This window comes from Silurus aristotelis, assembly GCF_946808225.1.
Source record: "Silurus aristotelis genome assembly, chromosome: 15".
Classification (NCBI taxonomy): domain Eukaryota; kingdom Metazoa; phylum Chordata; class Actinopteri; order Siluriformes; family Siluridae; genus Silurus; species Silurus aristotelis.
In genome coordinates, this window is record NC_139588.1 from 25,588,820 (window position 1) to 25,596,332 (window position 7,513).

General features: G+C 43.6%; 1 long non-coding RNA gene across 1 annotated transcript; it reads left to right on the forward strand.

Moving 5' to 3' along the window:
* The first annotated feature begins 1,290 nt into the window (after positions 1–1,290).
* LOC310738000 lies at positions 1,291–4,625 on the forward strand. Its single transcript, XR_014536944.1, has 2 exons — positions 1,291–4,433; positions 4,472–4,625. It is a non-coding gene; the product is annotated as an uncharacterized lncRNA (long non-coding RNA).
* Positions 4,626–7,513: the final 2,888 nt, after the last annotated feature.

The following is a 7,513-nucleotide window of genomic DNA, read 5'->3' on the forward strand; positions in this document are numbered from 1 at the left end:
TGGTCCAGCAGACTTCCGTGGGTTAACTCTGCATAGAGTTTTCCTCACTTCAGCTGTGGTTAGACAGAGCACCTGGTCACTGGGAGGAGGGATGGTCTTCCTCGCCACCATGTTGTTCTGCACCTCGAAGCGGGCGTAGAAGTCGTTCAGCGCATCTGGGAGGGAGGCGTCACGGTCACAAGCAGGTATTGTGGTCTTGTAATTCGTGATCGCCTGGATGCCCTGCCACATGCGCCGGGTGTCTCCGCTGTCCTGGAAGTGGCCGTGGATTCTCTTGGCGTGTGCGCGCTTCGCCTCTCTGATGGCACGGGACAGTTTGGCCCTTGCTGTTTTCAAGGCCGCCCTGTCCCCTGCTCTGAAGGTAGAGTCTCTTGTTTTTAGCAGCGCACGCACCTTGGCGGTCATCCACGGCTTCTGGTTGGAGCGTGTAGTGATGGTCTTGGAGATAGTCACGTCATCAATGCACTTGCCGATGTAGCTGGTCACTGTTAACGTGTATTCCTCCAAGTTGATGAAATCACCGTTGGTTGCAGCTTCGCCCGGTATGCGCCCCGGATGTTTGTGTAAACAACATCCAGCGTGTTTTCTCCTCTGGTTGCAAAGTCCACATTCTGATAAAATTTAGGGAGCACAGTCCTGAGATTTGCGTGATTAAAATCTCCGGCGACTATAAACAATCCGTCAGGGTGTGAGTTTTGAAGTCCGCTAATGGTCCCGTAGAGCACACTGAGCGCTTCCTTAGCATTAGGTGGTATGTATATATTAGGTGGTATGTACACTCCGAGCACAATAGCGGTGGTGAATTCCCGGGGTAAATAAAAAGGTCTACATCTCACAACAATAAACTCCAGCAGCGATGAGCAGTAGGTAGAAACAAGTACAGAGTTCTTACACCATTCCGTGTTGATGTAAACACACAGACCGCTGCCGCGAGTCTTACCGCACAGAGCTGCATTCCTGTATTCCTGTTGGCACGAAACACGGCTAGCCCGTCCAGCTGGATGGCGGCGTCCGGAACTCTGTCGCTCAGCCACGTCTCCGTAAACACAAAAACGCAGCAGTGTCTGTACTCACGCCGAGTAGCTTGTTGGAGTCTGATGTAGTCTAGTTTATTGTCCAGGGAGCAGACATTTGCCAGCAGTAGTGATGGTAGAGCGGGCCGGCTAGGGTTAGCTTTTAGCCTAGCATTAGCACCCGCTCGCTTTCCGCGCTTCTGTTTTCTCGCGCATTGCTTCCGATTCCCCCTCCTCCGTCCGTCCGCCGCAGGCGATGCCACACCGCCGCCAAATGGCGAGAGGTCTAGACTGCAGACATACAGTTCAGCACCCGAACTCTACTACTACGAAGTTATGCATTATCAGTTAGCATTGTCCTGCTCAAACAAGTCCTTCCCTGAAAAAGATGTTTTCTGGATGGAAGTATCTGTTGCTTTAAAACCTGTATAGCATTCAGCATTAATGGAGCTTTTCCAAATGTACAAGCTGCTCAGTGCTGATAACAAGCCAGATGATCCCTCTCCTCTTTAGTCTGGAGGACATGGTGTCCATATATATATACACACACACACACACTTGGTCACAGCTGAGGTCAGGGCTCCTGCACGATAGGTATTGAGATGCCTTTGAGACAGGGATTGATGATTGACTGGTTGAAGTAGATTGGGCTGGGTACTGACTGTTCGAGGGAGAGGTTGAATATCTCCATGACTGCTGCTCATTGCTGGCTCTGAGAACCTGACCCATAAGGACATCAGGTTCTGCTGTCTTCTGCTGTTCAGTCTCCTGAAGCTGACCATTAGCACTGTTAGCAGCAAGACTCGAAAGCATTTTTAATCCTCTGTAAGAGAAGCTTTTGTATTCACCATTCTGGAGGATGGTGTTTGAGTCCCTTGCACAGATTTCTAGATTAACCCTGTTAGAAATGTGACTGGTTTCACCTGTCTCATGGCTGTGTGTGTGTGTGTGTGTGTGTGTGTGTGTGTGTGTGTGTGTGTGTGTGTGTGTGTGTGTGTGTGTGTGTGTGTGTGTGAACTCGTTCATGATCTCGATATCGAGAGTGGCCTTATAGATTAACATCAGAGTTATTCATTTGAACTTTTTATTCCTGAAATGAACACCGACAGACTGACAGGTTTGTACCTAGCTGCCCCCCTGAAAGCCCCGCCCCCTTCCATCATGCCCTGATTTTGACTCATGAAGGATGTGAGAATGCAATGTTTCACTTCTTGTCGCAGTAAATAAATAATATTTGAAGCTTGTTGATGCGTTCCACCTAACTCACGATTGAAATAAAATAAAATATACATCTCAGGTACGTCCTCTAAAAGCAGTTTTAAACGAGAGTGTTGATACGGAGCTGCACTCAGAAACTCCTGCTTCACCATCAACCGCACGATTAGTGCAGACCTGAATGTGGTTTCAAAGGTGTGTAAAGTCTGTGTAGGTGTGTAGTTGTGACTGCGAGTTTTGGGGTGTTTATGAGGAATATGTGATGTGTGTGTGATCATGCAGTATATTATGATGTTACACACTTTATCTGCCGCGTTTGTGTAATGATACGTTTTAACCACAGAGGGCGCCAGATCTCTCATGAACCCACCCAGTCTTTATTCACTTACATTTTGCTTCTAAAGCAGCTTACATGGAGAATCTACATGATTAATTGAAGAACTTTTTTTGTGGTGAAGAGATCTTCTGCTCACTGATGGAGACTCGAGTGTAGAACTGTTCATATTAATTACAGCCCAAAGCTGTCGTCATGGTTACCAAGTGTTCATCATCAACAGCAATCTCATGCATCTTCATGCTGAACCTGTGGATCCTCTTCAGCAGCAGCAGCAGCGAGTGGGTTCAGGTGAGAGAGAGAGGAACAGAGAGATGATTAGGTATGCTGATTGTCATGTAAAGTTATTTTTGTTCTTTCCTTTGTAGCTTGTTTGTGGTGGTGGAAGATGTTTTTCCAGGACCTGCTCCATTACTCAGCACACAACACTATATGCTGCAGATACATGACTGTGGTCCAGCAGCAGAACTTTCACTCCTCAAGGTTTTGTAATTTTCACTGGTGATCAGTACTTCCATCACAACTCCATCATCTGAGTGAAAGAGCTTCTCACCTCTCTTCACTTTAGCTTCATTGCATTGCTGTGGATGGAGAGAAGTAGTGACAGTTAAGAGATGTTAGGATAAATGGAGGTCAGATGGACCTGTGTGTGTGTGGTGATGGAGATCCTGTTCCTGATTTCAGTCACTTCAGTTTGATTTGTTTGTGTTTGTAACAGCTGACTTTTTCCCAAAGCAGCTTCACAGAGATAACGAGGTTATAAAGTTGGATTGTAGAAGTTTAGAGTCTATATACGTTTTTCCCCCTGAGTGACCCAGTGGTGACTGTGGTGAAGGAAAAACTTTGAGTCGGCCTCTGGATGATGTTCTCTTTGATTGGAGGCGACTCTGTGCAGCTGAGATCCATGAAATTCTGGAGTAAGATCAGGAGCTTTGAGGATTTGGACTGTAGTTAATATCAACAGTCTGCTACACTGACTCAGGACTACAGTTTGCTCTGATCTCCATCACTGCACCTCAACATCGTTTATCTGTAATAAATGGACTTTCAGTGGAACCCAGATGAGGATGAGGTTCCCCCTTGAGTCTGGTTCCTCTCAAGGTTTCTTCCTTCTGCATCTCAGGGAGTTTTTCCTTCACCACAGTCTCCACCGACTTGTTCATCAGGGACAAACTTACACTTATAAACAACATCTTCATGTTTATCTCCACATTATCTGTGTAAAGCTGCTCTGAGACCATGTTCATTATTAAATCAAAACAGCTTCAATTTTCACTAAGACCATATGAAGAACGTCTGTACTGACAGCCAGGTAGCTGAGGTTCACTTGTGTCTACACACTCCACCTTCCATGAAGAAAACCTGATCTGTGTAAGAGAGAGAGAGAGAGAGATTTCAGGATAAATAGAGGTAACGTTTTGGCAGCACTCTGTAGAAGGTCTCAGGTCCCTCCAGGCCCCTGTGTTGTTGTTGTTGTTGTTGTTGTTGTTTACTCTGAACATGTTTACTGTTGACTATTTCCTGTGCAGGAAAGATGTGGGCGTGGCCGATGATAAACATTACTGACTGATGTGAAAATAACAGTGACTTCCTGTTTTAGAGCGCCAGCATGAGGACAGCTGATCCCAGGTGATGGTAAAGGGGCGGAGCCTGAAATGTCATGTTTTACAGCTCCATGGCAACAGTTCAGAACATCATGCTTCCAGCTCAGGAGGTGGAGCTAAAGAGCATTTACTCGTCTTTACTCATCCATTCGTTATGATGTCACAACTGTTCATCATTTATCATCAAATCCTGCCTTTAATTACAAACTACAATTACAGGAGCATCTAACAGCTAACATCGACGTGTGTGTGTGTGTGTGTGTGTGTGTGTGTGTGTGTGTGTGTGTGTGTGTGTGTGTGTATAGCTGTGTGAATAACAGGTAAGTGTTTACTATAAAAGCACATGCTCAGTGTGATGAAGACGGTGACGGTGATGAAGATGATAAAGGAGAAATAGATGTAGTAACCTGTGTGTTGTCTGATGTTTTTGTACAGATTATAAACATTTAATATCCAAAAGTGTCTTTAGTGTTCTTTCCTGTCTGTGGTGTTTCTTACACACACACACACACACACACACACACACACACACACACACACACATACATACATACAGTGTGTAATGACTTCAATGAAACTCTCTATTGTAGTTCAGGCTGTAAACAGTCATGTGAGATTTATAATCTGATCTTTCTATAAACACTTCGTTCACACACTCATTCATCACTCATTCACTCTCAGTTTTTCATCACACACTCATTCATCACTCATTCACTCTTAATTATTCATCACACACTCATTCATCACTCATTCACTCTCAATTTTTCATCACACACTCATTCATCACTCATTCACTCTCAATTTTTCATCACACACTCATTCATCACTCATTTACTCTTAATTATTCATCACACACTCTCATCACTTATTCACTCTCAATTTTTCATCACTCATTCACTCTCAATTTTTCATCACTCATTCAATCACTCATTTATTCTCAATTATTCATCACTCATTCATTCTTAATTATTAATCACACACTCATTCAATCACTCATTCACTCTCAATTATTTAGCATTCATTCTTAATTTTTCATCACTCATTTATTCTCAGTTATTCATCACACACTCATTCATCACTCATTCACTCTCAATTTTTCATCACTCATTCACTCTCAATCATTCATTACTCATTCACTCTCAATTATTCATCACACACTCATTCAATCACTCATTCACTTTCAATTATTAATTCAATTCAATTCATTTTTATTTGTATAGCGCTTTTAACAATGAACATTGTCTCAGAGCAGCTTTACACAGATAATGCGGTGATTAAAAATGAATATGTTCTTTATGAGTAAGTTTGTCCCTGATGAGCAAGCCGGTGGCGACTGGCGACTGTGGCAAGGAAAAACTCCCCGAGATGGCATAAGGAAGAAACCTTGAGAGGAACCAGACTCAAGAGGGAACCCATCCTCATCTGGGTTACACCGAATGTCCATTTGTGGCGGGTATACAATGTTGCGGGGTGCAGTGATGATGATCAAAAGCGAAGTGTATTTCTGAGTCAGTGTAGGAGACTGTTGACATCAGTGTAGGAGACTGTTGACATCCAATCCAGGCAGGCCTGGATGAAGTGGGAAGATCCACGGGGGGGAGAGGGGCAGGAACAGTGGTCACTGGAGCCTCAGGAGCATGTTTAACTCGACCGAGAGAGAGAGAGAGAGAGAGAGAGAGAGAGAGAAAGAGAGAGAAGAGGGTGACAGGAAGAGAAGGATATGGATTATTAAGTGTACCTATTGTTGCATGAGAGTTAAAGTCACTGTGCAGTTTGGACTCTGGCAAGACTCGCTATAGCAGCATAACTAAAAGGGAGAACCAGAAGGCAACACAGACATGAGGGATCTCTGGGATAAGAGACGACCCACCACACCACCATCAACAAACCTGAGTGAACGCGTGAATGTGAGGGGACGACAGCATACAAATATCCCAGTTCACCAAACACTCTATATCAATGTTCCCTCCAGATCTGAGCCTTTACCTGAGAAAAAAATCTACTGATTAAAGGCTTGACTGAATAAATATGTTTTCAACCTCGACTTAAACACTGAGACTGTGTCTAAGTCCCGAACACTGATAGGAAGGCTGTTCCATAACTGCGGAACAGTATGAATGAATGATACTGCTACTCGGATCTCAGCATGCTTGACAGACATATCTTTGTGGATGAGTTTATCAACTAAAACTCAACCCCAGCAAAACAGAACTGCTAGTCATCCCAGTCGATTCATCTAAGGTTGTCGAGTTAAACATGCTCCTGAGGCTCCAGTGACCACTGTTCCTGTGCAGCTGGGGAAGGTTTGTCATCAACGCCTTGGGTGGTTCCATGAAATTCCGGAGTAAGAACGGAAGCTTTGAGGATGGATTGGACTGTAGTTGATGTCAACAGTCTCCTACACTGACTCAGAAATACACTTCGCTTTTGACCATCATCACTGCACCCCGCAACATTGTATACCCGCCACAAATGGACATTCGGTGTAACCCAGATGAGGATGGGTTCCCTCTTGAGTCTGGTTCCTCTCAAGGTTTCTTCCTTATGCCATCTCGGGGAGTTTTTCCTTGCCACAGTCGCCAGTCGCCACCGGCTTGCTCATCAGGGACAAACTTACTCATAAAGAACATATTCATTTTTAATCACCGCATTATCTGTGTAAAGCTGCTTTGAGACAATGTTCATTGTTAAAAGCGCTATACAAATAAAAATGAATTGAATTGAATTGAATTCACTTATTCAATCACTCACTTATTCTTAACTTATTAATCATTCAATTATTTACCCATTCATTTATCACTAACTCATAACTCACTCATTCATCACTCATTCACTAACATTCTTTTACAGTCACACTAATCCAATCACTCATTCATCATTCACTCACACTCTCACTCATTCATCACTCACTTACGTTCACTTTCACTCACTCATTCAATAGCACACATTCACACGTATTCGTCACAAACATTTACACACTCGTTTACACACTAATCACTCACTCATCATTAATTTCATCCACTTACTCATCCACTTTATTCATTCACTCTCTCTTTTTCATTCATTCACTCTCTCTTTTTCATTCATTCATTTACTCACTTGTTCATCACTCACTCACTCGCTGCTGTCACGTGATTGGCTGATTAAAGAGCTGATCTTAATCATATAGACGGTGAGTAGATTTTAGAGCAGTGATGAAACAGCGACCCTGCAGGCAATGTGACGTCACTGCAGAAACATTTTAAACAAGGAACAAATAAAAGAAATCAGAGATCAACACAAAACACCACCATCATGATGATCTGTTAATTACTTACACTTGTGTGTGTGTGTGTGTGTGTGTGTGT